The sequence below is a fragment of the Salmo salar genome, unplaced genomic scaffold (genome assembly GCF_905237065.1).
Source record: "Salmo salar unplaced genomic scaffold, Ssal_v3.1, whole genome shotgun sequence".
In the NCBI taxonomy this organism is placed as follows: Eukaryota; Metazoa; Chordata; class Actinopteri; order Salmoniformes; family Salmonidae; genus Salmo; species Salmo salar.
In genome coordinates this window covers 1-10003 of record NW_025550084.1, presented here as the reverse complement: position 1 = coordinate 10003, position 10003 = coordinate 1, and the positions used below count along the sequence as shown (strand labels likewise).

At 43.1% G+C, this 10003-nt stretch overlaps 1 long non-coding RNA gene across 1 annotated transcript; it reads left to right on the top strand.

Annotated features, from left to right (window-relative positions):
- Nucleotides 1–5379: 5379 nt before the first annotated feature.
- On the top strand, nucleotides 5380–5999 carry LOC123739093 (uncharacterized). The gene is made up of 2 exons (XR_006767626.1): nucleotides 5380–5441; nucleotides 5611–5999. It is a non-coding gene; the product is annotated as an uncharacterized lncRNA (long non-coding RNA).
- Nucleotides 6000–10003: the final 4004 nt, after the last annotated feature.

Here is a 10003-nt window from a genome sequence, read left to right as displayed (position 1 = left end):
TGCCGTTTATCATAAAGTGTTTGTATGATTCTGCGCAGTTTAGTCTGAGTCTGTGGTTGTAGACTGTTTCCTATTGGTACATAGTACTTGGTATTGGATAACTGTCTATTTGCCTCGTATATGTATTGATGTTTATCTAGGATCACTGTTTTAGATCCCTTGTCTGCCGGTTTCAGTATTGTGTGAGGGTTGTTTATCAGTTCTTTTATGGCTTGTCTTTCTGTGCGGGTGATGTTGTCCTGTCTATCTGCCTGGGTGGGATAGTTGTGAAGGGTGTCTTGGTCGGTTCTAATTAGGTTCTTTACCCTCCTATCTATCTGGGACAGTTTAGGTTCCCAGGTTGAGGGAAGGGTGAATGGTAAATGGTTGTCATTTGTCTGGTAGTCAAAGTAGTCTAGAAGTTTAAGTCGTCTGTGATATTTATGTGTGTCCCTATGAAGTTCTTCCCAGTCAAATTTACTTGGGCGGGGAATGAAAGACAACCCCCCTCTCCAAGAGTTGGGTTTGTGCTGCTGTGGGTTGAAAAGACTTGGACAAATTCATGATATTTGATAAGGAGGGGCCAACTACCCCCTCCGTTGGGTAATCTAAGAAAGCGACTGGGGAAGAAAGGGAGGGGGAGAGTACAGGGGGTTGGGAGGAAAAGAAGAGTGTGGTGTGGCTAGATGGTCCAAATTGTGGGTAGAGCCTATTCTAAATTTAGCTGCTCGCACCAATTCTTAAAAATGAGGTCTGCTGTGGTTGTTGTCCAGTGTATCCGGTCTGATGAGTGAAATTCATCGTGGGGTATCTCCAAGAGAAATGGGCCATGTGTGGTGATGTAACCATTAATGACTTTGAGGTTTCGTTTTTGATCTGGTGAAAGGAGGTGTGAGTGGTTAGGGTTAGGGTTAGGGTTAGGGGTTAGGGTTAGGTTTCTAGTTTTGAGTCGGTTGATCTACTTCCATCTCTGACACGTGGAAGCCGAAGGGGGGGGAAAGGGAATGGGTGCACTCCACAGCATTGACGCGCTGGCCAGAGGGGTCCGGGCGCACCCGGCCAAAGTTGTAGACCCCATGGTTGCCCACTTGTAGAAGTGCCCTGGGTTGCGTTGGTTGGCCTTAGAACCGTCCGTCCGTCGGGTTAAGGGATGGTTAAGGTTAGGGTTAAGGTTAGGTTTAGGGTTAGAGTTGTTAGAGTGGTTAGGGTTGGGGTTAAGGTTAGGTTTAGGGTTAGGGTAAGGGTTAAGGTTAGGGTTAGTTAAGGTGAGTCTTTTCAAGGTCTGTTTGTCAACGGAAGTGGAAAGCATAGTTCAACCTAGGAGTTACTCCCCATCTGATCCTTCTTTTTTCTCCACGTTGTCTATGTATTTACTTCCGTGTCCGTCTGTCTTTTTGTCCTGGATGTTTTCAATCATTGGTATAATTAAGAGTTATTCCCTTCCAGGATCCTAACTCCCAATCAACCCATGTCTAGTCAAATCCAGCTGGTCTGTTTGGGTATACTCGGCGTAGGATCAGGCAAAGGCCCTCGAGTTGCGTACCTTATGTAGGTCCGGCCCTCAGTTGGTTGCCATGTGTCCCTGTCGAGTGGTAAATCATTGAACTTCCAATGGTTTGAGCAGACAAAAACCCAAAGGGCAAGCCCTTTTTACGGTTGTCATGCATCCGCCCTTGGAGTTCCGTCCAGCGTCCTTGTAGATACATGGTAGGTTAACCTGTTAGGGCTAGGGGGCAGTATTTACACCGCCGGATAAAAAACGTACCCGATTTAATCTGGTTTCCACTCCTACCCAGTAACGAGAATATGCATATACTTATTACATATGGATAGAAAACACCCTAAAGTTTCTAAAACTGTTTGAATGGTGTCTGTGAGTATAACAGAACTCATTTGGCAGGCAAAAATCGGAGAAGGTTTCATTCAGGAAGTGGCCTGTCTGACAAGGTGTCGTTCTTCTTGTCTCTGTTTATTGAAGAGTGAGGATCTTAGCTGTCCCGTGACACTTCCTACGGCTGCCATAGGGTCTCAGAAGGCGGTAAAAAGCTGAATCGTGGCTTTGCAGGCTCTGGCTGAAACACATTATCGCGTTTGGCAAGTGGCCGATCAGAGTACTATGGGCTTAGGCGCGTGCCCGAGTCGACCCCATGCTTTATTTTCTTTCGTCTGTTTACCTAAACGCAGATTCCCGGTCGGAATATTATCGCTTTTTTAATGAGAAAAATGGCATAAAAATTGATTTTAAACAGCGGTTGACATGCTTCGAAGTACGGTAATTTAGAATTGTTTTGTCACGAATTGCGCCATGCTCGTTACCCTTATTTACCCTTTCGGATAGTGTCTTGAACGCACGAACAAAACACCGCTATTTGGATATAACAATGGATTATTTGGGACCAAACCAACATTTGTTATTAAAGTAGAAGTCCTGGGAGTGCATTCTGACGAAGAACAGCAAAGGTAATAACATTTTTCTTATAGTAAATCTGACTTTGGTGAGTGCTAAACTTGCTGGGTGTCTAAATAGCTAGCCCTGTGATGCCGGGCTATCTACTGAGAATATTGCAAAATGTGCTTTCACCGAAAAGCTATTTTAAAATCGGACATATCGAGTGCATAGAGGAGTTCTGTATCTATAATTCTTAAAATAATTGTTATGCTTTTTGTGAACGTTTATCGTGAGTAATTTAGTAAATTCACCGGCAGTGTTCGGTGGGAATGCTAGTCACATGCTAGTCACATGCTAATGTAAAAAGCTGGTTTTTGATATAAATATGAACTTGATTGAACAAAACATGCATGTATTGTATAACATAATGTCCTAGGGTTGTCATCTGATGAAGATCATCAAAGGTTAGTGCTGCATTTAGCTGTGGTTTGGGTTTATGTGACATTATATGCTAGCTTGAAAAATGGGTGTCTGATTATTTCTGGCTGGGTACTCTGCTGACATAATCTAATGTTTTGCTTTCGTTGTAAAGCCTTTTTGAAATCTGACAGTGTGGTTAGATTAACGAGAGTCTTTTGAGGTTTTTGAATAACGCGCCACGGGATTACACTGGCTGTTGAGTAGCCCATAGAGGTTAAACGAATTGACAATAGTCGCACCAGTCTATCCCGAATACGGCAATTCCTCCGCTATATGTCAGAGGGCAAGGCCGATGGACTGTGTTCTCTAGATAACTACAGACGTGCGTCTGAGTGGTATGGTCAATGTGAAGACCGTTGTTTGGCACCATCCACATTAAAAATATACCGATCCGAAGTTCAAGAAACTTCGAACAATCTTATTCAGTTCCGGCCAAAAGGTCTGCAGGGTAAAGCCAGTCTATTTCAAGCCATAAAACGAACTATAGCTTCGGTGAGTGCAGAATTGTTCTATCTGGGCACGAGTACACTTGGCTTAAACGATTCCATCAGATCAGGCCTAATCTGAGTGGAATCACCTCAGACACAACACTCTTCTTTTTCACGTCCTGCGGTCAAACGTACGGCAATCTCTGTGAGTATGTGGGCCAGCTATTTGAAGAATTTGACATTCGAAGTAAAGTCACCTTCGGTACAATTCGACGAAGCGTTGCTACATTGAACTTTAATCAAGGCTCGGTTACAGACCGGGGAACTGTGGCTGTCCATATGTGTCATTCTCTGGAAACGCAGGCACGGTACTACCGGTACCATAATTTGCCTCGTAACGCCAGCCGAGCGCGGTCACTAATTGAGGGACAAATCAACCCATGATTCACTGATAAATAAAGAATATTTATTTGAAACTCACCCATGTCTTTGTGTGTCATTTGGTCACGGTTGAGAATGTATGATAGAGGGAAGGCAGGGTAGAGAGAGTAAGCCCAGAGGAATGGAGATATGGAGCTCCCCTGGTAACCCAAAAATAAAACATAGTGCAATTTCTGAGAAGTGAAACATAGCCGATTTTCTGAGATATTTGGACTTAGTCGTTTTTCAGAGAATTTTTTAAAACTTCCATAAATCAGCCAGGCCGGCCCCCATTGACTTGGGCCCGTAGTAGGGTGCTCTCAGGGTGGGTATGTAGGTCTGTATACCCTTTAAAAGTATTTAAAACCGTTTTTAAAAATTTAGCCCAATTTTCAAATAATGATTAAAAATACTTCCTGAGGGTCTAGAGTTCCCACATTTTGGCTCATACCCTCTCTCGTGATGGGTAACAATTAGCCCCTGTTTATATTTTTTATATTACATTTTGCATGCATAGGAAGTAATTTTTTCGGTTCCGGGAACTTTTTTTCGAAAATTTAAAACTCGATTTTCTATTATACATTTTTCTGGAAAAACGGTTTAAATTATATGTAAATGTTCGTTTTTATGTGCCTTTTCGTGCAAAAAAAACCCCCATCCGGATTGGAGTTGTACTTTTCGATTTATTCAAGTTTTTAGTTTTTTTTCTGTGGTCCGGATTTTCATACGGGAGAACGGGGGTGAAAAAAATATACTGTGTGAGTAATGTTACGCCCCTGAAAAAGGGGAGAAATAATCACGAGAGTGATACGGTATTGTTTCCTCAATGAGAACTTTTACTGTAATGAGGAAAAGACCGCGATTTCCCCGCGAACTTGGGTGGAGACCAGAGCAATCGATCTCAGGCTCATAGATTAAAGAGCATTTAGTAGATCCCAGATTAACACTTTTCCCCTTCAATTAGGCATCACAAAATAAAGTAATCAATATAACGTTTACACATTCCTTTTACAATTCTTACCTTTTGTACTCTTGATGGATTTGAACTTTAACACAATTATGAATGTTATCAATCTCTATCAACTAATACAGAATGCATGATCTTTTTAACCTTAGATGTTTTAAGATCCTCACATACTATGAACTTACTAATACTTTTTAATGTATAACAGGCTATGAGTATTTCCTTTAACCTGTCACACTAACACAGTGGAGATCGGTAGTTTCTGTATTCCCGTCTTTACACAGTCATACCCGTGTGGGGCAGACGGGTACCGGCGCCGAAATCAGAAACCTGGTTTTTGACAACAAGACTTCCATGGCCTAGAAGCTCAGGGATAGTGGCAAACTACTAGTCCGATATAATAAATGCGAAACGGACACTTCTGAGGGTTGCTTGTCCCTCGGAACCATGGTAGTTCGGTCCATATCCCTTCGGCGACCGATTGATGGCTACTACTCAGGCCGAATAGGGAGAGCTTTATGGACACTTTTGAGGGTTACAAGCCCCTCAGAACCGTGGGTACTTTGGACCATATCCCCCGATTGGTCCTAAGTATTGATCCGATTTTCCCAGCTTGGTGGTGGGAGGATATTGAGCTCTGTCCTGGGCAGGTGCTCTATTCCAGCTATCACCTTGTGGGTTTGGGTCCTCCATGACCATGGTTCTTGTCCCTGGTTGATCCTGCCAGTAGCATATGCTTGTCTCAAAGATTAAGCCATGCAAGTCTAAGTACACACGGCCGGTACAGTGAAACTGCGAATGGCTCATTAAATCAGTTTGATCGCTCCAACGTTACTTGGATAACTGTGGCAATTCTAGAGCTAATACATGCAGACGAGCGTTGACCTCCGGGGATGCGTGCATTTATCAGACCCAAAACCCATGCGGGCCAATCTCAGTTGCCCCGGCAGCTTTGGTGACTCTAGATAACCTCGAGCCGATCGCGCGCCCTTTGTGACGGTGACATCTCATTCGAATGTCTGCCCTATCAACTTTCGATGGTACTTTCTATGCCTACCATGGTGACCACGGGTAACGGGGAATCAGGGTTCGATTCCGGAGAGGGAGCCTGAGAAACGGCTACCACATCCAAGGAAGGCAGCAGGCGCGCAAATTACCCACTCCCAACTCGGGGAGGTAGTGACGAAAAATAACAATACAGGACTCTTTCGAGGCCCTGTAATTGGAATGAGTACACTTTAAATCCTTTAACGAGGATCCATTGGAGGGCAAGTCTGGTGCCAGCAGCCGCGGTAATTCCAGCTCCAATAGCGTATCTTAAAGTTGCTGCAGTTAAAAAGCTCGTAGTTTGATCTCGGGATTGAGCTGGCGGTCCGCCGCGAGGCGAGCTACCGCCTGTCCCAGCCCCTGCCTCTCGGCGCCCCCTCGATGCTCTTAACCTGTTGGGGCTAGGGGGCAGTATTTTCACGGCTGGATAAAAAAACGTACCCGATTTAATCTGGTTACTAATCCTACCCAGTAACTAGAATATGCATATACTTATTATATATGGATAGAAAACACCCTAAAGTTTCTAAAACTGTTTGAATGGTGTCTGTGAGTATAACAGAACTCATTTGGCAGGCAAAACCCTGAGACATTTTCTGACAGGAAGTGGATACCTGATGTGTTGAATTACCTTTAAGCCTATGCCATTGAAACACACAGGGGTTGATTAATGTTTTGGCACTTCCTATTGCTTCCACTAGATGTCACCAGCCTTTACAAAGTGTTTTGAGTTTTGACTTGACTGCCGGTTATTGGAGGGAAACGATTTCCTCAACATCAATGCCATAGTAAAACGCTGTTTTTGGATATAAATATGAACTTGCATGCAATGCATGCATTGTCTAACATAATGTCCTAGGAGTGTCATCTGATGTAGATTGTAAAAGGTTAGTGCATCATTTTAGCTGGTTTTATGGTCTCCATCAGATGACACTCCTAGGACATTATGTTAGACAATGCATGCATTTTTAGTTCTATCAAGTTCATATTTATATCCAAAAACAGCGTTTACTATGGCATTGATGTTGAGGAAATCGTTTCCCTCCAATAACCGGCAGTCAAGTCAACACCACAAATTAAATAATTAAAATTAGAAAACATTGGTAAAATATTATATTGTCATTTAAAGAATTATAGATTTACATCTCTTGAACCCAATCAACTTGCCAGATTTAAAAATAACCTTACTGGGAAATCACACTTTGCAATAATCTGAGCACTGCGCCCAGAAAAATACTCGTTGCGATACAGACTAGACGTCATGTTGGGGAGATCTAAAATCGAAAATACTATGTAAATAATCCATTACCTTTGATTCTCTTCATCAGATGTCACTTCCAGGTATCACAGGTCCATAACGAATGTAGTTTTGTTCAAAAAAGCTCATCATTTATGTCCAAAAATCTCCGTCTTGTTAGCACATGATCTAAGCCAGCCGGACTTCTCGTCATGAACGAGGGGAAAAAATATATTTACGTTCGTTCAAACATGTCAAACGTTGTATAGCATAAATCATTAGGGCCTTTTTTAACCAGAACATGAATAATATTCAAGGTGGACGAATGCATACTCTTTTATAACGTATTGGAACGAGGGTACCCAACATGAACTCGCGCGCCAGGTGTCCAATGGGCCATCATCGTTCCATGGCTCTTGTTCGGTCAGATCTCCATCCAGAAGACTCAAAACACTTTGTAAAGGCTGGTGACATCTAGTGGAAGCAATAGGAAGTGCCAAAATATTCCTCAGCCCCTGTGTTTTTCAATGGGATAGGTTTAAAGGTAATACAACACATCAGGTATCCACTTCCTGTCAGAAAATGTCTCAGGGTTTTGCCTGCCAAATGAGTTCTGTTATACTCACAGACACCATTCAAACAGTTTTAGAAAATTTAGGGTGTTTTCTATCCATATGTAATAAGTATATGCATATTCTAGTTACTGGGTAGGAGTGGTAACCAGATTAAATCGGGTATGTTTTTTTATCCAGCCGTGTCAATACTGCCCCCTAGCCCTAACAGGTTAATCAAGAATGAAAGTCAGAGGTTCGAAGACGATCAGATACCGTCGTAGTTCCGACCATAAACGATGCCAACTAGCGATCCGGCGGCGTTATTCCCATGACCCGCCGGGCAGCGTCCGGGAAACCAAAGTCTTTGGGTTCCGGGGGGAGTATGGTTGCAAAGCTGAAACTTAAAGGAATTGACGGAAGGGCACCACCAGGAGTGGAGCCTGCGGCTTAATTTGACTCAACACGGGAAACCTCACCCGGCCCGGACACGGAAAGGATTGACAGATTGATAGCTCTTTCTCGATTCTGTGGGTGGTGGTGCATGAACGTTCTTAGTTGGAGCGATTTGTCTGGTTAATTCCGATAGCATGCCGGAGTCTCGTTCGTTACCTAGTTATGCGGCCCCAAGCGGTCGGCGTCCAACTTCTTAGAGGGACAAGTGGCGTTCAGCCACACGAGATTGAGCAATAACAGGTCTGTGATGCCCTTAGATGTCCGGGGCTGCACGCGCGCCACACTGAGCGGATTAGCGTGTGTCCACCCTTCGCCGAGAGGCGTGGGTACCCCGCTGAACCCCACTCGTGATAGGGATTGGGGATTGCAATTATTTCCCATGAACGAGGAATTCCCAGTAAGTGCGGGTCATAAGCTCGCGTTGATTAACCTGTTACGGCTAGGGGGCAGTATTTTCACGGCTGGATAAAAAAACGTACCCGATTTAATCTGGTTACTACTCCTGCCCAGTAACTAGAATATGCATATAATTATTGGCTTTGGATAGAAAACACTCCAAAGTTTCTAAAACTGTTTGAATGGTGTCTGTGAGTATAACAGAACTCAAATGGCAGGTCAAAACCTGAGAGATTCCTTTACAGGAAGTGGCCTGTCTGACCATTTCTTGAACTTCTTTGCCATCTCTATCTTTTACAAAGGATCTCTGCTCTAACGTGACACTTCCTACGTCTTCCATGGGCGCTCAGAGCCCGGGAAAAAACAGAATGTCGTCATCCCAGCCCCAGGCTGAAACACATTATCGCCTTTCTCAAGTGGCCGATCAAGGGACTGTGGGCTTAGGCGCGTGCCCTGGCTGCCCCCGTCTTTGTGATTTTTTTTCCTCTGTTTGCCGAAAAGGAGAGTCCCGGTCGGAATATTATCGCTTTTTTACGAGATAAATTGCATAAAAATTGATTTTAAACAGCGGTTGACATGCTTCGAAGTACGGTAATGGAATATTTAGAATTTTTTTGTCACGAATTGCGCCATGCGCCCGACCCTTCTTTACCATTCGGAGAGTGTCTGGGACGCACGAACAAAACGCCGCTATTCGGATATAACGATGGATTATTTTGGACCAAACCAACATTTGTTATTGAAGTAGCAGTCCTGGGAGTGCATTCTGACGAAGACAACAAAAGGTAATCAAACTTTTATGATAGTAAATCTGATATTGGTGAGTGCTAAACTTGCCGGGTGTCTAAATAGCTAGCCCGTGATGGCTGGGCTATGTACTTAGAATATTGCAAAATGTGCTTTCACCAAAAAGCTATTTTAAAATCGGACATATCAATTCTTAAAATAATTGTTATGCTTTTTGTGAACGTTTATCGTGAGTAATTTAGTAAATTGTTAGCAAATTCCCCGGAAGTTTGCCGGGGGTATGCTAGTTCTGAACGTCACATGCTAATGTAAAAAGCTGGTTTTTGATATAAATATGAACTTGATTGAACAAAACATGCATGTATTGTATAACATAATGTCCTAGGGTTGTCATCTGATGAAGATCATCAAAGGTTAGTGCTGCATTTAACTGTGGTTTTGTTTTTTGTGACATTATATGCTAGCTTGAAAAATGGGTGTCTATTTCTGGCTGGGTACTCTGCTGACATAATCTAATGTTTTGCTTTCGCTGTAAAGCCTTTTTGAAATCGGACAGTGTGGTTAGATAAAGGAGAGTCTTGTCTTTAAAATGGTGTAAAATAGTCATATGTTTGAGAAATTGAAGTAATAGCATTTCTAAGGTATTTTAATATCGCGCCACGGGATTACACTGGCTGTTGAGTAGGTGGGACGCAAGCGTCACACCTAGCCCATAGAGGTTAAGTCGGAACCCTTTATGTGCCAACTTCTGTTTGTAGAATCCAAAATCTTTGGGCTACAAACTAATGTTACCCCACTTGTCACAATGTTCTCAGTTTTGACCTACGTTCCCCACAAGTGTCACGGGACTAATCTGAAGGTAACAGGTACTGATTAAAATGATAGATTTTTTAACCAAATTGAGAACAC